The sequence below is a fragment of the Fundulus heteroclitus genome, chromosome 14 (genome assembly GCF_011125445.2).
Source record: "Fundulus heteroclitus isolate FHET01 chromosome 14, MU-UCD_Fhet_4.1, whole genome shotgun sequence".
Classification (NCBI taxonomy): domain Eukaryota; kingdom Metazoa; phylum Chordata; class Actinopteri; order Cyprinodontiformes; family Fundulidae; genus Fundulus; species Fundulus heteroclitus.
Window position 1 is genome coordinate 10497303 of NC_046374.1, and position 22288 is coordinate 10519590.

The 22288-nt window shown below is 40.5% G+C and overlaps 1 protein-coding gene across 2 annotated transcripts in view; it reads right to left on the minus strand.

The window, feature by feature from the left end:
• The window catches only part of si:dkey-172j4.3 (diacylglycerol kinase delta), an 84467-nt gene that overhangs the window by 54315 nt on the left and 7864 nt on the right, over positions 1-22288 (minus strand). The gene's annotated exons all lie outside the window — the stretch shown is intronic.

A 22288-nucleotide genomic window follows, 5' to 3' on the forward strand; every position in this document is an offset into this window, starting at 1 on the left:
GGGACAGTTTCTTTGCTTTCCTTATGAGCCTTTGAAATTATTTGTCCATTTGAAAGAATAAGCTTATTTATGCTACACCTGAAACATTTCTGAAGGGCTAAACTTTGGTAACCTGACAACAGCCAGCTGTATGTATCGCTCCGCCTAGCTCCACTCACATACATCTGGGACACGGCTCATTGAAAATGATTTCCCCAACCAAATTTTTGATCTGGCCAATCAGGACGCAGGGCGGGTGTTTCATGGATGTGACGTAGTGGAGAAGCCACCGTGAGATTCCAACAACAATGGCGGCTCGCATCGAGGAAGCAAGCGTTAGCATTGATGCTGCTATTTCCTCCGTGTTGTCCAATCTATCTGATATTGTTTCATTAAAAGAACATCAGAGAACGGCTCTGAAGGCTTTTGTTGGTGGAAACCATGTTTTCGCCCTTCTCCCGACCGGATTTGGCAAGTTTTGTTTTCCGGGGCGCGTACGCGGACGCGCCCCGGAGCGGTTAGCGGTTAGCGCTAACCATATTGGGAGGCCTATTAGTCCTCAATGCGGTCAGCCCGGGATCGACTCCGACCCGCGGCGCTTTGCCTTCCCCCCTCTTCCTGTCAGCTCACTTTCAATAAAAGGTGTGCCACTGCAGTGTTTCCCGCATGGATTTGCTTATGCGAGGCGGACCGACTCGCCGAGCGGGGGGGGGGGGGGGGGGGGGGGGGTGGATGACTTTTTCTCCGCGGAGCGGGGGGGGGGGGGGGGTGTACGACACGTTTTCCGCGGCCGCCTCGCCAAGATAGCGCTGCGGGAAACCCTGCACTAGAGCCGCAAACTCCGGCGTCGGTCTCATCAGCGTCACGGGTTAGCTTCGGTGTGACTGGTTGAAATAGCACGTTGATAAAGATGACAGACAAGTGGCTTATCCAATCATATGCAAGGAGTTTTGATAAGGCCCAGCCTTCAGTAAAGGCAATGCCTATGGCGGTGTCCCAGATGTATGTGAGTGGAGCTAGGCGGAGCGATACATACAGCTGGCTGTTGTCAGGTTAAAACTTTGGACAGCTGAACATAAAAAAGAAGCAGCTCACAGAGCTTTAACAATTATTCATCACAGCGACAATCCAACCTATAGGTTGATCAGATTGGTGGGCTGACTGGGTCGGGTCGTTTTATTGGTTCCACAAAAGCTTTCTCCTTTTATCTCTTAAATTTAGTTCTGAGAAGACGCTCAGACCAGGGCAGTAGTACCTCTGCCCACAAAACATCTGACTTTACTGCTCAACCAATCCAAAGCCAACTTTTTTGCAACATGGGAAGTGTGTCTTATTAGCTAGATAAATTAGCTCTGTGATGTCAGAAAATTCAGCTAATGCTTAAAAAAGGGTATATATTCTTCTTCATGAACCTAAACTCCATCTACTAAGACATACATATTCAAATCTTACCACGTCATCATAAAACAAAAAACACAGTTTAACATTCAGAATTTTGACTTAATTAGCATTTAACATTGAATCTTATGATAAATAAATATGAATTTTTCTAAATAAAGGCACACAGGGGATGAACCTTCACGTGTTTTCTCTTATGGGGCAGTTCCACGTATTTTCTGGAGGCTTTACATAAACAAACATGGCCACAACACCTTGAAATATCTGAAGAAACATCATTATTTTAGCAAAGTAGTAACTATTTTAGGAAAGAGGATAGACTATCAATCTATCAAAGGTGCTTCCTTTGATAGATCATTTTTCGGCTTTATCACCAACTCAACTTTACTGTATGGTGTTATACTTAAAATCCAACTGGACTATGTGTAACCTAATCTAAATCTTTCTTTGTGACTGGAATGCACTGGTTTGAAATGGGCTGATGTAATTATACATTTCTGCATAACTGAATTTGAACTGGACCAATTTGTCTTCTAAAGTGTCTTGAGATGACATTTGTTGGGAATTAGTGTAATATCAATAAACTGAACTGAATTAAATGGGAATAATACTGGGAGCCCTTCATTCTCTGTTGGATTCAAAACCATTACATTGATCGAAATACCTGCAGCTAATCTTCCATGCCTGTGTAAGTCATGGATCGGTGCTAGACGGGTTTGAAGAAAACTGGTAATGGGCATTGGCCTGAAAAAGCTGGTGCATATCTTACCTAAACAGGAAGTGGTATCCACATTAAATAAACTGCAAGTGCTGTCCAAGTTTATCCATCATGGAAAAGGAAAACAGTGGCTGCTGCCCTTTGTTGACTGTCCCTTGCTGGCTGACTCACAGCTGACTAAAGACCTTCAATCAATCATCCAGCGAGTCTTAGATTCAAGCTGCAACCTGACTATTTTATTATGCTCTGTTTAATGTACCAATAACACACACCGATGCTGATTTACACTCTTTACACTGTTTGCTCTACAGCTATTTACTGTATATACAGCACACGCGTTGGGGTTAAATCATGTTGACTTTTATGCCTGTGTGCAAATTTTTATCCACACTTCCATGGTGGAAGTATTCAGGAAGTTGCACCGGTGCTGGATCTGAAGCCATCTTAAGCAGACGTATCGCTGTATATCTATTTTTTTCCATTTCAGATGTATATGAAATAGAGGACAGTGGCAGAAAATCACTTAAATGCGCATGTCAGGGTTATGTGTCTCACACTGCAAGGCAATTGGTTTACTACACTCACAAATCAACTTTAAATAAACAAGCCTGGACAGAGAAATGCTCTTAAATGCATTGACAAAAAGCTCAAGACTGATCGCCTCACACACATCCTGTCACCTATATTCTACTGTCATCCACGTCTTTTCCTTTTACCACTCTCCGCCTCATTTTCTACTCATCCCCTTCCCCTTCTGTTAGCAGCGTTATTCAATAGGCCTTTTGTTTAAACAACAGTGAGCTCCCTCGACCCTGCTTTGTGTTTCAAAGGATGTGGCTTTTCTCTCGCGAATGGCAGCTTCTCTCATTGGAACCCTTTGTGCAATGTACAGGATTATGGGTGGGTACTGAGAGTGCGTTGTTGCACATTAGGAGAGGATTGCATGTAATCTGGGTGTGTTTGCATGTATATGAGGCAAGCCTGTGTGAGCCTGTACAGTGGAATGCAAAAGTGTTTATGTCCAAGTGGTCAAGTGCACCTGCCCACATGGCAAGATCTATGTGGGGCGGGCAACTAACACCATAAACAGTGAAATATGGTGGCGGCATCATCATGATGCAGGGATACAGGGACGGGGAAGCTGGTCAGTCGACGGGAAGATGGATGGAACTAAGTGTAGGGAGCCCAAGGAAGAAAATCAGCAAAATACATGTGACCGATAAAGACAAAACCCAAGAGACATGCAGTAATCGTAGTGTAGAAGCCTTTTCCAGAATTTAAATTTTCTAGTTGTGAAAGATAAACTTTCCCCCCTTTTACTTCACAATAACGCACTACTTTGACACATGCAATCGTGATAAAATGCAGGAACATTTGCAGCTGTAACGTGACTCAATGTGAAAAGGTTCCAGGGGGTTTTAATGCTTTTTCAAGGCACTATATACGGTTTCATTACCAAGCCTCAAATGCTTAAAGAAAATTGGACCGAACTGGAGTTAGCGTCGTTTTGTGCAGAACTTGCCAATAAATCTAACTCTAATACGATTCACTGTCTGGCTCAGACTCAAGCTTGATGACTAAGAAGAGAGAGCTGCAGCGGCTGCGAGACACAAAAGGCAGAGTAAGTGAGCGGGCTAGTGATGGAAATGGAGAGAGCTTGGCGTCTGTGTGGGTTCAAGCCGGGTAAGCGCTCGTTCCTAATATGATTATACATTGTGTTTCCTTCATCTTTTTTTTGCGGCAATGCCCTTGGCTCAAGTTACAAGGCGAAGAAGCCTCACTCCAAGTTTTAAATCCTCTGTCGGCTAACTGCGCCCAGTACAAGACAAAAAAAGACAAGCAGAAGCACTGCTGACTGAGGTTGAGGGGGACACTTAAATGAATAAAGAGATTACATCAGCAATTAGAGCAAATGCACAGGCTGCATCGAGGAAATTCTGCATTGAAAAGCTGGACTAAGCAGAGTCTGCAAGATAAAAATCTGCCAACCTCAGCAGATGGAGGCGCAACATGGAGCTGGATCAACACAACAGGGCCCCATCCTCTTTAATCGAGATGATGATGCAGGATGTGCTTCAAAATAATTATGTTGCAGGGGACAGACAGCAGCAGGACGTAAAGAGGGACTGGGCAAATGAGAGTTAGCGTCACTGAGAAGCGAAACAACATGAGCGGTAACATTAACAACCAGCACCAGCTAATACAAACCAAAGTGAAGTGCCTTAGCCTACACTGTTTTTAAATGTACTTTGGTGAAGTAGTAAAAATGAACATTCGCCTTTCAGGACTTCAGGAGGCTGCGCGGATATCAGAAGAGGCGGAACAAAACTTTGTGACATAATTGAAAGTTACTATCAGATCTTGGATGAGGAGGATCTAATAACATGCTTGAGACTCTTATTTTGGAGTCAAAAACAAAGTATTTCCTGAGTTACAGATTTTACCAAGTCAACTAATAATTACTGATTGTCAGGCTGACTACACTCGTTTAGAAAAGCTCTGAAGAAGCCTGCACCATGTTGGAACTGCTTATCTGTCAAATATTAATATTTTGGGTACTTGGTAGAACAGGCAAACAGGCAAGATAGGAACCTTTTGTAAGAACAACAGTACCTCGCTAGGCTAACAATTAGCTCCCAAAAATGCTAAAGTTACTTTGAAACTTCGTATCAGCACTGAACTAAATGGTTAGTTAATTAAGCTGGAGTGCTGCTATTTTGTTGATAAAAGCTTGCTTTTCACCACTTAGTTGCCTGATAGCTGAATACACTGCTGAACAACAAAAGAAAATTACGTTAGCTAACATTTTCTGTAGTATTAACCACATTAAATATCTATAATTTTTCAAAACAACTTTTCGTGTCATTTCAAATAGCTTTTTTTGTGTGTAGGCTGATGTGTCTTTAATGTTGTGCCAAAAAGCTCCAGATGCAGAGACACCGCTAGCTGCTCCTCTGTCTTGGTCTTTGTGGAAATGCTCTGATCGCCTCTGATAAGAGGCACCCAGATGATCTCAGAGAGGGCTGAGAGCAAACTAAGTATGTTTTACCTTGGGTTTAGGCTACAGTACGACAAGCTGCTTCCTAAGTTAAAACAGCCTTTATCAGGACACTATTTCCAAGGCAAAACCTTAAAGATTTGTTGGTGATTAGATATATGGTGCTGTCAAACACTTGCATCTTCATGGACATGAGGAATAACAGCCTCTGATCATTTTGTATGAAAAGAGCTGGTGAACTTCGATTGTTCAAACTTGCATTCACGACCATTACTACCCTCCAACATTCCTTTTTTCTTAATGCCTATCAAGCTAAAACTACATTCATTTGTAACAAAACCTATTGTCCTTCTCTACAGCTAATGCATTCTTCACCAAGGGACAGAAAGAAATGAAAGATATAAGCGAAGCTGCCTCCCTTAGTGACTCACAAAGAATTTATGCCACGAGTTAAGGGTAAATAAATGTTTTTCGTCTTCATGTTGGTTCATCCGTTTTAATCAATGAATCAGTTAACAAACAAATCTCGCACATTGCACCGCACTTTTTAATGATAGGAATCTGTCTCTCACATATAACACACTTGCGTGTAAAAATAGGATGAGCTGTTTTTAGAAGGGAAGCCACATCCTTTGAGTGGAGGCACCCTGTCTCTAAGCGAACTCCTATGCTCTCTCTCACTCTGAAACTTTCTCAAACCTTTTCCAGTAAGAGTAACACTTACATCCGGACATTTTCACTGTTGCATCTCACTCTGTAAAAATTTACAGACCTTTTGTGGAGGCACCAATGTTCTGCCTACTACAAAAGAGACCTGGTCTACTTTTAGCTTTTTACCCCCCTCTTAGAAACAGTACAAGTCAAGATAGAGAACAGCTTTTTTAGATCTTTTTCTATGTCCAAATTAAAGTTGTTTCTAAAGCCAACACACTGAATTTCATACAACTTGGTGGAGCGGTTGAACACGGATAAAAGACACATCACATGTTAGCATTTGCCCAGAGCCAAGCCAGTGCTGGTGCTAGCGTGAGCTAACAGGTTCTTTCAGCTTTTTATCTTGCCATCACGTCACCAAAACGTCTCAATGTCACAGTAACACTTTACAAATTCTATTAAAAATGGTCTACTAAGTGATGAGGGATAATAAAACATAAGGAAGAGGAAAGACAATCAGGTCACATTTTTCCTGCGTCAATTTGACTTTTAAATAAGGTTGAAGTTCAATGTCATTATTCGGTTCTAATTTGAGCACACTATTCTAGGAAATTTAAAAATAGCACCGACACTTTTTATGGTCGTTTGCATCCACAAGCTGGCCCACAGCCTCTGAGTAATAAGAATATTCCCACAAAGACCAGCGCGTTTCACTAATCTTTGTGGTAAAAATAAAAATTAAAAATAGGACAGCGGTCAACTTTGTTAATAGAAGAGGGTGAAATAGGGATTTTCTCCAAACAAATATCAAAAATCTGCAATACACTATCTCAAATTATTGCTTTAGAGTCATGGTTTGTTGTAAATCGTCCTCACTTTGAAACTTTTCAAGCTCGGGGATCCAAACGCAAATTGTCCAAAATGAAGACGACCTCTCAACCCTAGTCCTGAAACTGTTTCAGTTTCAAAAGGTGACCCAAAAACACGAAAAATCACACATTTCTGAACAGCTTTTCCTTAAATTATATAAGCAGAGATTTTTAACAAACTATGCAAAGGGCTGTCTCATAATGCACACTTGCATAGACTTGCCAGAATGAACGTGGATCTTCGTATTTCTCAGAATGAAACATGTAGTTTAACACATAAATGAGGAAGTCTCCTGAACTTATTGCAAATATGGGGAAATGCACCAGTGGAAGTTTCTAGTGAGTATATCAAAGTCTTCCCCTCTGGGTTATTCGAGCATGCAGCGAGACACGCAAGCACACACACAGAGCGCTTTGTTACCTCAACTGTCGCTTACCAAAGTTTTTTTTTTTTTTTTTTTTTTTTTTAAATGCTGCTGAATCAGACTGTAACTTACCATGTGGTGTTTCCAGTCAGGGAGGGTGACAGCAGCTGGACATTGATGCTGTTTCATGCAAGGTCAGTCTCTGGCACCCAGATAGCAGGTTTAGCGAAGAAAGGCTTCAGTCCTGAAGAATAAGCTAAACCAGAAAAGGCTGATCTGAATGCTCAGGACAGCAGGACCGCTAAAGCAGCATCTTTGTTTTTTCTGCAACTCTGCGTTGTGGTGACTGTACCGTGCTTCCTGTTGCAAAGGTTTCAACAGAGGCCGACATAAACCCAGAGTCAATCTATTTTTGGCCACAGATAGAAAGAAAAAGAACGATGAAGTGATAGTAGAGTTAAAAAAAAAACACATGATGTGCAACAGAAGTGTAAAAAAAAAAATAACAATAAAGTGAAATGTAAAACATACCAAGCTAGGGAAAAAGAAGCACCCAGCAGAGGGTAAATGTGTCCTCTGCTTTTTTTGCCTTCTTTGAAAGTCCAACATTTGGGGACAAGCTGTAGCAGTGATGGCAGCAGAGCATCGGAGGAAATAGGTCGTCTGCGTTTCGTTAATAGAAACACGGTGCATTGACGTGGACAGCGTAGCACTGGGGGAAGTGGTTATGCAGCTTAGAATAAAAACACACATTTCCCAGCTAGAAGTGTTATGTTTGCAGGTCTGTGTTTTTTTTGTTTTTTTTTTTTTACTGTGGTGTCACTTTACCTCTAGAAGTAAAGCTATTTTAGTTAATCCGTCACCCCCTGTCCCACGTGTTTGTGCATCCATTTTACACGCATTAAAAAGGTATTATATTTCTCATAGTATTGTCAGAAATGGAGATACACCTACAATCAAATCATTCTTAGCTTGACTCTAACGCAGCTTGTTGGGTTACCTGTGACCCTTTATGGCTAGTTAAAACACAAAAGACTCTGATCCTGTTCCAATTAGCGACTGTGCCATAGCTACGTTCTAACGGGTAGCACTCGCACCATTCTGCGCTGTTCAAGCTGCTACTGAAGAAAGACTACGCAAAGTGACCTCTGTTCAGTATCAGTGCTGGTTATAAAAATAAAGCCAGAGGAAGCACTGAGATATAATGAGTAATTAGAAAGGAAGCTGTATTTCCTGTCGAGATCCGTCCGCTGTTCTTTCAGGCTGTGAGAGAGAAAGATACTTTCAGGAAATAACAGGAAGGCTGAATCTATAACATTAACATTGCTCTTTTTTTTCATTCACAAAGGATCATTCTCACCGAACTCGAACGAGATGAACTGAGCGAATGATTTACATGCTATCCCTATGTGAAGGTACGATCAGGTCTGCGATGCGAACGGCACAAATTGGGTGAAGCAAAACTGCGAATAGAGCAAAGGTAAATTTTGCTTGGGTTAAATATTTAGTTAAATATTACATATTTAGACAGTACAATTAGCCTATATTTCTATTGAACAATGACGCATTTACTGACCGAGGACGCCTGTAGTTTGTGTCCATCAACTAGACACAGCTACAGGTGGTGGTACTTGCCAAACTGGGTGCGTCTCTTGAGGTGTGTGTGTGTGTGTGTGTGCGATCCTGTGAAGAGGTGCCATTAATCTCTAACTTGTTCTTTTCAAACTAACAAAAACTAGTTCCAAATAAAACTACAAAAACATAGAAGTAAGCCCCAATATTTTTTGCATTTCTAGCTCCGTTTCAGATAGATTGTGTATCAGATTCCAATCAGGACTTTTTCCGGCCCACCCTAAAATGTTAATACAACCCCCAGTCAGAAAACCTAAATCTTGCAGTTGTACAAACAAATTTGTAGTTAACTGTAGATATTTCAGTAAATCAATCAAAAAGAAAAACTCAATTACACACCAAGTGGTATATTTCAAGCATTTATTTCTGTTTAATTTGATGATTATGGCTAGGGGCCTAATGAAAATTCAAATTCTGGCTTCCTGCTTGTGTCGCTTGTACGCCATTTTTTACTTGAATTTTACCATCCACTCAACTTCATGCTTAGGCATGGGACTTTGAATAACTCGCTTCCTTAAACTTTTTGCTTCTTCTGTCCACCTTGGAGAGGGTAGGGGAGACTTTCTGTTTCACAGCTCTTAAGTGAACACCCTTCCCCATGATTTTGCAGGACATAACTGGGCAATCTTTTTGTTTTTCATCCTGAAAACCAATTTTAGTGGTTGTAAACAATATTCCAATTTTCAGATAATTTAGGGGTTTTAGTAGTTGTAACCAGGAATAATTAAAAATAGTAGAAATAATCCTTTGAAATATATCACTATGTGTAATGATACAAGTTTCCCATTTTCGATTGAATTTCTCAAATAGTTTTACTTTTTGGTGACATAATTCATTTAGTGCCTCTGTGTGTCTTAAGGCCAATCTCTCCATAACTTCAGCAGTGTTGAAACATTTCCCAACGCGTTTCACCAACAGTTTGTGAAACTCTCAGAGGATATGTTGAAATCAACAGCAAAAAGCCTTTTTCCAGCGCACCACTTGTGCCGCAGAATATAACCTCTAGATTTTTTTTTCAGTTCCTCTAAAACATGCCTAATAATCCAACCTATTGTCTCGACTGGCGCAGCGTTTTACCTCCTCGGTTCAACAAATGTCAACATGAATGTTTATTTCCACGTGTAGCACATTCCACTGTAGGAGTTAAGGAGTGCAAGATGGTGAAAATTCTGAACAATGACAGAAAACTGAGGAAACGGTGCAACTTAAGCAAACATGACCAAGCAAATATCTGCACTCACAGGCATGTTGAAACCATGGGTTCAGGTGCCTCAGAAGAAACACACTACAACTCCAACAGTGTGCTTCAGTCTCCATCTGTGAGCCGACAGCAGAGTGACGTGAGGAGGCGATAGCCACTGAAAACACATGTATGTCTGCATATATACAGCATAGAAAGAGAGAGAGAGAGAGAGAGACCTCTCATCAAACGAGAACACGCGTTTGGTACATTACCGGCTCCCCACACAAACACCGAAACCTAATTTCCCTCTTGTGATTGCACACAAACATACAGCCACAGCTTATTAGGAGCTCAAATTATATCTAACTACATAAACACCGTTGATGAGATAGTGCCGACTCCTCGGCATTAGCACATTTCACAAGTGAGTGTTACTTTGTTAGACACAGTCACTTCAGATTACTCATCAGTTTTGTCTTTCTGTTTCCCATGTACACACACAAAAACAAACACACACACAAACACACACACACACGTTCCTTAATGGCCCGTTGCAGACCGAACAGTGATGGTGGTGTAGGGTTTGCAGATGCAGAAGGGAAGGAGTGACAGGAGATAAAGAAATGAGGTGACGACGAAGAAAGGGCACAGAATGGAAATCGGCAGGAGCATTAACACATAGCTGTTAAGGTAAGTACAGATCACCAAAGTTCAAACTTTCTGGCTCTGATGTGAAATCTTTCACCAGGTTTCCACAATGACTCAGCGAGAAGGACGTTCAGGGATTTTATTTTAAATATCATCCCACTCTCTACACCATTGAGCCTCCATCCTTTGAAGTCTGATTACTCACCACTGGCGTCAGCTGCAACTTCCCCACTGGGACGGACCGGACAATCTCTGCTCACCTTGTTTTTGGAAGTCCAGACTAAAGCTGGAATTTCAATGAGGAAAACGCTACAAAGCGGGTGGGTTGTTTCCTTCGGGCCACCTTCAAAATCTAAGCGAACTGGGAAATTGCTTTTGTCTGTTATTCCTGTACAGGGCAACAAGCCACAGCTAAGACTTCCCACAGGATCATGCTGCCATCACCATGCTAGGCATTAAAAAAATGACACTAGGAGGATGATAAATCTTTTTGAGCTGATAAAATGAGACTGGATGTATTCATTTGCTTCTTAATAAAGAAGCATAAACACTGATAACTATCAAGGGTTAATCTTATGTAAAAAAGACACAGCAAGTTTTCGTCAGCTAACCACATGTCTAGCCTGGAACCGTTAAAATGAGCGTTAAAAGCATGTAAAAACGTATATAGCCGAGGTCAAACTAACAGAAACTGACTTGGAGGACTGCAGAACATGAATACTTGTCACCTGTTTTCAAGGTAGAAAAAAAAAATCCGATCTTTATTTAAAGTGACACCAAGTGGGTTAACGTATTGGTAGTAATCCTTATAATTTACACTATGTTCATTCCTTTTCACAGAGCACATCAAAAACACTCAATCAAGTTTGAATCATGGCAATTTTGACAGACGCCCTTGAGATTTCAGTAAGAGTACCGTACCACAGTGCACTGACGGATGCTATCAGTCAAACGTTTAATGCTCAAAAGTAACCATCTGCCGGTGAGCGTGCACCAGCACGTCTCAGGGGAATGCCTGGACCCGCCTGCCTGAGCTTGAACTCAGAACGCCAATACCAGGGTTTTTGTTTTTAACATTGATCTACATTTCAAGCAATACATAGTAACTGTGTTAAACTGTGCAGCTAGTAGTGATGACTGGATTACCAACTTTTTAATCAACGTTTTAATCTGATTTCTACAAAAAGAACCCAAACTGGTGATTTCTTTTTTTCTGATAAGCAGAAAGCTGAAGGGAATTCCCTCCTTTCAGCACAGCTGACTGACAGAACAATAGATGGTGGATTGGGGAGTTTGGGACTATTCTATGCTCTATATCTCCAGAAAAACCATCACTGTGTCTCCAGCATCACATTCAAAGCAATTCTAAACTGCAGGCCTCGCGTAACACAAATTATTAGGGGTTTTGACATATCGACATTTTAAAACTGTAGCAGACCCTGAAACTGGAAGCGGGGCCGATGCCTAATGTCTCGCTAGCAAATCAGAATTAGGTATTTTGTAAGAATAACATAACTTTTAAATTCCCACATCAATATTTTTGGCAGTTATTATCTTGCCTTATTTAAGGCAACAATGTTTCCAATTGCTCTTAGTCAAAAGATGCATCAAGCGGTCCCTTTTGTGGGCGTACACGCGAGCCCGAAGAAGAAAGCCTGAGTAAACAAAGGAAGTTGACAACAGCCATCATGATATCTATTATCTCTCAGTGCGGCTTTGGGTTTTGTCGAGCCAGCTTACACAGTGAGAGCATGACTATCGAGCTGTTTAAATGGCTCAGTAGTGCAACCCTCTGGGAGACTAGTGGCCCCACTGTGGGAACTAATGGAGATCCTACTAAGGATCACGAACTGCATAAATACATCAGGAGTTTACCGCTAAATGTCTTGGCAGAAGCCGTTGCAGGTTGTAAGACGTCCTTCAGGTCAGATAACTGCAAATAAGAATCTAAGTCAATAAAAGGTAATCAAACAAGCCCGTGTTATAGGAGACAGAAGTGATTCAGCTGCCAAAAGATGAGAACAGCTTCCTGAACAGTGGAGATGGAGAATGCAACGAGCATATTTGCAGAGCCTTAAGGATACAATGTGTTCAGTGCAATTTCTGTCCCATTGTAAGTTGTCCAAACGCCTCTTCAACATTCCTGCCAACCTGTTAGAATGGTAAATATAGGCATTAGAGCCTGGTGTTTGTCGCGCTTATTTCTTACATAACTGACTCCAGATCGGTCTCTGTGTCTACCATCCCGTTCGCCTTCACCACCCTACCTCTTCCGCTCGCTAATTATCTCCCCTTTGTCCATCTTACTCCCTCTCCCCGAGTCTTTTTCCATCTCTCCCTCTCACTGGTACTGACCCACATGCTACTGCAGCTGTATCACATCAAGCTGAGGGCATAAATGAAAGCACACACACATACATGCACGACTCACACACACACACACACACACACACACACACACACACACACACACACACACACACACACACACAACAGTGGCCATCCCACACACTTGAGCATCTCTCCTTAAGCCGTTTGTCAGCAATGCTCCCCAGACACACGCACATCCACCCATAACTCATCCTCATCTCCATTGCAGTGAACACCCACACAGATATCAGCAACGGGGAGTGAGATGCAGAAATAAAAAGAGGAATCGACAGGAAAAGGAAGGAGGGGGGGGGGGGTGTTACGTGTTGGTGACAACTCAAAATGCCAGAAATACGATTGGTTACACAATCTGAAGGTGCATTGCTATTTTGGAAGAAAAAGCGCTCGGTAAAGAAGCCAAGGAAAGTTTACGGCGCGCTCACAGCTAAAAGAGACGATGTTATAACTGAGGATGTGCCGCGGAAAACGTCTAAAACAACGGTAGGCAGCAGGAGTTCCACGGGTGACTTTAGAGGAGGAAACGGACCGATGTGGGCTTACAAACCACGTAATGAAGTGACCGAGCGGCGAAAATGATCAACCGCCGCGGTGCCACATAGGCAGGAATCCCAAAACGCTCTCCCAATTCATTGAGAGCTAGACAAACAGGAAGGGGAGGAGGAAGAGGGAAAGAAGGAGCGATGAGGAAAAAAAAGAGCAGTGTATAACCTTATGTAATTGGGCCTGGAGGTAGAAAGGGACAGAAAAGAGAAAACGAAACAAAAAAGCAGGGACAAAATCAGAGAGGTCACCCACAAATGAACTGCCTGAGAGCACACAGTTACACAAACAACTCGCACACTGTGACGCCGCAAACTGTCCAGCAACTGGCATTCGTCTGTAAAAGTGACTTTCAAAAAGGGATGCCACACTGCAAAAAGGGAACAAAAAGTAAGCAAAATTTTCTTGAAATGAGTATATTTTCCTTGATTTGAGCCGCTAAGTAAGACTATCTGCCAATGGAATGAGTATTTTTACTCCTAAAATAGCATAATTAGACATCCTGCACTTGAAATAAGACGATGTAGATGAATTGTTCTTATTTTAAGTGCAAAAAATCTTATTCCATTGGCAAATAGTCTCATTTACCTGCTCAAATCAAGTAAAATATACTCATTTCAAGAAAATTTTGCTTACTTTTTGTTCCCTTTTTGCAGTGCAGAAAGGAACAATAATGCAGTTGTTGTTTCATTGTGTGTTTAAGCTTATTTAAAATTACCTTCCCTTTTTTTCTTCCTTTCTGTGCTGTTCTAGTTTTTGGTTTGGATTTAGGTCAATTTGCTGCTTCAACAATTCACTTTATTATTATTCACCTAAGTCTTGCCATTTATCCTTTTTTTTTGCTCTCATTTCAAACTAGAAGCAAAAAATAAAACTTCATAGTTGCTTATTTCCACTACAAGAGTGCCTGATGGATAGTCATTTGAGATCTTCTGTTGTCAGAGAAGAAACGAAACGTCCCCCTGCTGTGCATAAACGGATTCTTGCTAGCACTAAAATGTCTCGTAGCAGACGGTTCAGTACCGCACCTGAAAGAGATCGGTACGAAACGACCACCACTGCAATGGTGCCAAACGGTGAAAAGGCTGAAAAAGACCTGCAGCAGTTGTTGTGATAGCTGTTGTAAATTCCCAGCTTCCATCTATTATCTTTCTCTTTTTAGAAATCTTGCAGCCGTTCCACTTGGACCACAAATCAGATATATGGTCTGCAGAGCCTATTAAACAAAGTCCCGTATGAAACAGGAGGAATGTCCCACTTGTCTACTTTTAAAGAGCAAATTTGACCAAACACTTCAGAGCAACCAGACCCACCATGCTTTTTGCCTCAGCTACCCATGAGAGGAACCCCCCCCCCACCACCACCACCACCACTCCATCTCAGTTCTGCAAGTCGTCATAGCCACTATTTTTCCTCTATACGTGCTGAATGATGTCTCTTATGTTCCTTTTTCAGTAACGTTTCTTGAATGGTGCAAAGTAATCTCAAGAGGGAAATTTAAACGTGAACTAGACAAAGAGGACATTTAAGAAAAGCTTGAGTGCAGTCACATTAATAGAAACCTCAACAGCATAGCTGTATACCTAGAAGGACACATCAGTGCCTTATGCCTTTTTGAATTTCCCAAATTGAATTTCTAAAATAGTGATATCAGGTGAGCTTGAGCTTTCTGTTAACGTATTAAGGCTAGAACCATTCAGTGCAAAACCAGACCAGTTCCCACTGAGCCCATTAAGTTGTAATTATAGCCACCCTCTGAGGGTAAAAACCCAACTACTATCAAAGAAAATCTTTTTTGGTTTTCAACCACTCTCCAAGGCTTTCCTAGGGTCCACGCTCATTTTCTGCAGCGACTCCTGAATGTTTTTTTTTTTACCTGAATTAGGTGTAGCTGTAAAATGTTTTAATCTCTTCAGTAAATACACAAATCTGCACACAGCAAAACAAATGCTGAGCTATTTCCATAACTGAGCTGCTGAGTCAAAGCCGAGAGGTTGTGTGTTTTGTGCATTTGATCCTGTGTACAAATTTGACCCAATTGGTTTGGTTGAAGGCAAGCCTCAGGAGAGGCCGCATCATTTTTCACAAATCGCCATTTTCAACCTGACAGACCTGATCTGATCTCACTGATCCCAGTGGTCACTCTCCAGGGCCCTTAGAGGCCATTGCTTGGTGTGAGTCAAACTTGGTCACCTGAGTTGAAAGAGTGCCCGGTCGCTTCCGATTTAAGCTCGCTTACTCTTGACAGAACCCAGATAACTGGGAATTTGAAAAGTGATAGTTTTTTTTTTTATGATTTTTTTTTCTTTTTGCAAATTACAAATCATCGGGTTCTTCTAGGGCTGCTGTTAGGTATAAACGTGTCCATGCATGTATGATTGTCCTGTATGTCTCTGCATTGTCCTGCGATAAGGCTGGCACACTGTCTCTCTCACATTGACGGATGGAGATAGGCAGCTGACAAGTTGCAGAGCCCCAACTCTCTGGTAATCCTTTGGTGATTAGTGTGCCTTCCTGTTAGATTTAACAGAAAATGCACCATACTGTAGTGCAAGCAGGTCTCACCGACAGTAACATATTTCAATTCAATTCAATTCAATTCAATTTTATTTATATAGCGCCAAATCATGAAACATGTCATCTCAAGGCACTTTACAAAGTCAAGTTCAATCATATTATACAGATTGGGTCAGATTATACAGATTGGTCAAAATCTGTATAATTTAAATATAAATAATAATATAATATAAATTTCAGTGTTTGCATATTGCATATTTACTGAGCGAGGAAGGAATCAAAGTTACGTCTTTGGTATTATAATTATTTAGAATTAGCAAAGTCAGAGGTCAAAAACTGTAGGAAGCTATTTAAGAGGGAAAGTATTTTCTAATACACTTCGAGACATGTCTGCAGGTTTTTCCAGCAGTCAGAGGGCGAGACAGAAGAAGACATCAATAGATAACAGGATGGTTGATTGACTTACGGCATACCAGAGTTGCTCAGTTTTATACTTTTGAGCTTTTGACCTTTGTCTGCCATGGAGCACGTTGGACTTAAAATGTTGGCAGCATTTCGCAAACCTCAAAGTAAAGAAATGCACTGAGCCCACTGTTTTAGTTCTGCTGATAGTGCTAATTGCTTGCGTAACATCATGAAGACCACATAAGCCATCAACTCTGTCATCATTGTGGAGACTTTGTTTTTTTAAATGACAGCAAATCTGCCTTCATGCTGTTCCAAATATAAATAATGAACGCCAGTCATAGAATCTCTTATATTGGGTTTTTTAGAGAGAAATCTGAAACCTACTAAAGTTTTGACTGGCATGTCAAACCCTACTGTAGGAAATTGTTGTAAACTAGCTGAAATTAAAGAGACACCACGCTGTAAAACATTTAAAATTAACCTTTCTAGTCAACAGAGTAGGAAGTCAGGTAGCATCAGCTTCACATAAGACAGCCACCACCTCACTTTACGCAGCACTTTCAGGTGCCATTCTAATTAACTTTGCAATTTCCTATTTTCTTATCTTCCTGAAGACCATTCCAAGAGACAAAACTACTGAGGTGAAAATCATTTCCCATAAACATTAACACTAATGTTTAACAGACAGCCTATCAAGGTAGTCGGCGTAGCTCAGTAGAAGCTGTGCGCGTGAACAGAAGCTAAGATTTCCGACCCAGATAAGATTGCAGTGGTACATGGGCGAAGATTAAATGAAGTGCCTGCGGTGTTCTGCAGATGGATGCGCATGATTTTTGAACACATAGGGGTACAGTTAGTGAGCTAATTAACCATGAGCTAAGCATGTATAGACATTTAAAAATACAGCAAGTTATGTGCTAAAAAGTCAACTTTTTACTGTTCCAAGGAATCCACGTATTGATGAATCAAACTGGACAATGAATGAATGTCTTTGCTCACAAAAGCACATCATGTATCTATTTATGGTTTATTCTTTTGATGCATGGAAATACAAACGCAAACACTTCCCTGAATTATAGCACAGGTTCAATCTGGACCACCAAGTTTCCTTTTTCTTCACTATCTCTTTGTCCTCACATTATAGTTAAGGTGATTAGATAACAAAAGCATTAGCCAAACTAAAATTAGAAGCTATCACTGTTGCTCTGAGTGCTCTGTGAACCGTCAGACCTGTGCAGCTACACAGGAATCTAAGGTCCTACGTTCTGTTACTGGATGACATTATCTAATAGATTATCTAAAAGATTCTTATAAAATGTATCCTTATAAAATGTATCCATTCAAAAATGGTGAAAGTGAGGAAAATTTGGAGGGAAGAGATTCTGTTTTTAATGCAACATATGCAAACTAGTTGGAAGACTTTTTTGCATAGAATTAAAGGTGTCTTACAACAGTATTATTAACCTGATGACCTTTTCTATATTTGTTATATTATAACCAGAAGCTAACAGGTTGTTTACTGGAATTGTGAGTGACAGTACCAGCACCGAATTTGCATAATAAAGTGAAAATATACATTTATAGATTTTTTACTGCGAAAATGTCAAAGTGTGACATCCGTTCGTTTTCACACCCCACTCTGCTGAGTTCTCCTACTGTTCTCCAATTTTGCATTATGTGTTGTTATTTAAACTTTTAACTTCATGTTCTCTGTTTTTTCTCTGCATAGTAGCTACGTCTGGCCTGGCGTTTAGTTAAGCTGTGACACCGCAGTGGAGGGGGGCATTAGCTGAGCTACTGCTGCCAACAACTTCATGTTCTCCTTATTAGATGATTCATTTAACCCTGTCTCTCAGAGTCTAACTCCGTTTCTCTCGTAGACATAGTAGGTGGCTGAACATTTAATGGGACAAACAGTCTGTGTTCTCTTTCATCTGCTAGACTTGAAAACTGGCTCAACGCTTATCTGCTTAGCTGTGTTTCTTTCCAAGATGAAACCACTAAACAAGCTACTACTGCCATTACGTTTTCACATTTCTCACATAGATCAGTGCTTCTGTGACCTCTTTTTGTATCTGCTCTGTCTGCTCTAACCTCCAATCAGTCGCGGCAGATGGCCGTTCACGCTGAGCCTGGTTCTGCTGGAGGTTTCTTCCTGTTAAAGGGGAGTTTTCCTCTCTACTGTCACCACGTGTATGAAGGATCGCTGCAAAATAGTCGACAATGCAGACGACTGTCCACTGTGGCTACACAATTACAGGAGGAGTGCATGCCTCTTGTCAGTGAGTTGATGCAATCTGTTGGGTTTCCTTAAATAGAAAACGTTTTAACCTCCAGCCTGTAACAGCCCTTCTTCCAATTTTGCCCTGTATTTATTTTCATACACCTTCCCATCAGCATGATGCTGCCATCACCATGTTTCACAGTGGCGATGAAATACACAGCATTAGAAAAAGAAAATACAGACTGTAAAAAATATTTATTACATTTCTGTAAAACAAATTAGAAAAAAGCAATTATTTCCAGAATAAAATGCTATGTGTGTTTTAGTTCTGTCATTCTGATTAATGAATGTTCGGCCGTGGCTCTGCAGCTGGGTTTTGTCCGATGTGTTAGGCAACAAGATCACGTGAACAAAGGCAAGAGAGACACAGGAAATGCTACGCCGAGGCCGGGGATGAAACACAGCAACACCCTGAAATTGAGAACGACGTGGTTTATGCCATATTAGCATGTGTTAAGAAGGCCTACAGTGCTGACAAATGTAGATGTATTCAATTCATTTGCTTTCTTGTATTCTATTTCAATAAACCGGTTTGGTTTTTGGTAGTTCTTAAAGTATTACTAGCTTTAACCCATAGAAAATAAAAATGTTATTCTTACATATATTCATGACACTAAGAATAATCATAATGTTTAAATTCAGGATGAATTATGGGTTGAGGCTTCATTATTTCAAACAAGCAAACTCAAAATGCGATTAAAAAGTGAGGCAAATCAATCATCAGTTGTAAAATCCTTTCTAGTCCGTAGAGTCTGAGGGATGAGCTTTGCATAGAAAGCCAATTAGCAAATCTCTGAAGACCTAATCAATTTGATTACAAAGCAGAATCCTAGCTTTCTAACACGTGAAAAACCACAGTAAAAATGCCGGGTGAGATTTTTTTTTTTTAAGAAATGACTCAAGAAACATGAAAGTTGCTCCACTGACAAAGCCAAATCAAAAAGCTGCTCTGGAAAGTCAAACATATTTAATTAGCGAAACAAAGTGAGACGGAGAGGACACGCCATCTGCACAATTATTTAGGATCTCAGGAGTGGGGAGCTAAGTTAATGTAGTGGTGCCGTAATGCCCTGTCACAGCTAATACAGAGTAGCAGCTTCTTAACAAGCGCGCTAACAGACTTTCCCTGTAACGAGGACGGTAACAGGCAGGGGACAAAATGAGTCAAGCATAATTAAATCCCAGAAAGAGGCAGGGGTTCTGCTCAGCAATAAACAGTGAAAAACTTAACCTCTAAGTTTATTTATAACTCAGCAGTGCACACATTCTGTCAACATACTCGCAAAAGAAGGACACAAAAGCACTAATCGGCTCAAGCCATTGTCACTCGAGCATAATCCTGAAGTTGATGACAAGCTTACTCTATGTCACATGACTAATGATACACACACTGAGCAACACCTGTACAGAGTCAGGGAAGTCTAAAATCTCTATCTAGTAGTAGTAGTAGCAGACAAGTTAAACAACCTCCCCCCATTTTAGGACTGAATTCTGTTCAGGGGTGCCAAAATTATAGCCAACTCTGCTCAAGATGCGTATAAAATCCATTAAAAATAAATGGCTGCAATAATTATCGTAAATTAGCTGGTGACTGGAATCGGCCCTGAAATGTGATCATTACGTTGAATCTTAAAAATCAGATCTTTTTCTGACAAGCGAAACTGAAGCACTCAAAAAAGACAAAAGACTCCAATTTAGCAGCTTTCAGTATCAGTGAGTATTTAATTGAGAGTGATGTATGATAACTGTTAAGGGTGATAAAAACGGAGTTTAACGTGTTTTTAGTTCAAATCAATTCTTTCCTAATGTGAGACAGCATGTCCCATGAATAGATGTAACACATTGGAAGTTCTGCAGTTTTATCATGTGAAATGTATTTTTTTTTTTTTAGAAATTTCGTAAAGTGCAAATCTATTTTTAAATGTGCAGACCTTTAATTTGCTACTTAGTAAAATATTTTATTGATTCAGTTACAGCTTTTAGTCTTTTTCTGTACACAGCTGCCCATAAGCTAGAGTCAGCCTGTCCTTGCAGGATTTTTTCTGGCAGAGAGGGCCCTACAAAAGATTTTTGCAAAAGATCAAAGGGATCTAAAAGGTATGAAGGTACCAGTCAGGAGAAGAGTACAAAGATAACTACAGGGGAGTTTAACATGAAACAGAGAAAAGAAATGTTAGACAACAATTGCCCTGCAAAGAACAGATGAAAAGATAAACAGGAAAGCGATCAGAGGGGCTTTAGAAGAGAGTACCAACCGTATAGGGGCCTGCACTGCTGCAATTTGTTAGAGGCAACAATAATCACGACACGTGATTCAGTTCAAAACTGTTTTCTTTTGTTTCTCAATAGCTTTATTTTTTTCTTCACTTAATAAAAGTCTTAAAATTAAACTTTAGACTTTCTCTTTTATTTTATTCTACAGGTAATAGAAGATTAACTTATTTTAGGTTATATTTTTTAACACATCCTTACATCAACGGTCTGGGTTGAGGAAGCTCTAAGCTCTTTGCCGATTTCAATAAATGAATGAATCCAACTGTTAAGCCAAACATTTCTCCAAAAGGTAATTTTAAGTTTGGTGCTGGGAATTTGATTTATTTCTAAATGCTGTTGTGACCTTCTGCTATCCTGTCATTACAAAAGGCAACCATATGCTATAATTGTTGCTATATTACTTTTTAAAGATGGCTGGACCTTTGTGCAATGGCGTTGGTAAACAGAAACACTAAGTTGCTCCTATTATCATCACCAATCCACTGCAGCGTTCATATGCTCCCACCACGATTAAATTATCCGATCAATACCAGATTTGTATCAACTGCCATTATCTCCTGCGAGTAAATTGAGCATTATGGGATGTCATCCCCATGGCAACATGGGTTTGCGGGAATCCCTCGTCTCCCATTGATTTGCCTGCGTTTTACAGCTGATGATCAGCGCACAGATGATGGATAATGATTTCCGCACACACATTTATCTTTGTTTGTGCCACTGAGAAAAGCCACATACTACATTGTTTTTTTTTTATGGGGGGAGGGAAGGGGTTTCCATAAATATAAAACTTCTTCCATTTATTTTCCTAACTCATCAAGACTAAACCCTTATTAATCCTTAAGAGAATTTTGCTCTCCAAACAACTATAACATTGTAACTGTTTAAAATGAAATAAATACATCAAAATTAAAATAGTATTAATTCCAAGTTCCTTAAAATGTTAACACATAAATTGATAAGCAAAAATGCGAAAAAATGCCTAAAGAATTATGTGGACACCTTTTTGACTAAATATTTGCTCAGTTAGTTAGTCATACATGTCAACATGTTTAGTCTACATTCATTTGTATTAAACAACTACGTTTCTATTACACCAGTCTAAAATGTGCCTCTTTGTGGGTTTAGTGTACGCGTGTTTCTTCAAATGCCAGCAAGAAGCTAGCATCAAGCAATCAATACCAGAGTCCAGAGGCCAATAAGCACCCACCAGAAGGACAACAAGAAAGGAAATTGCAACGGGGTGATCACATCCTGTATGAGAGATTCAAAGACAAGTCATCAGAGTGACGGTAAGAGTGGAAAGTGACGCAGCCAGGAAGCAGATCAGGCGGTCTTTGACCTCACGAGCCCCACACAGCTTCAGACAATATCAAAAATCTGACTGGAGTGTTGATAAAAGTTACATTAGAAAAAGAGAGAAGAAACAAAAC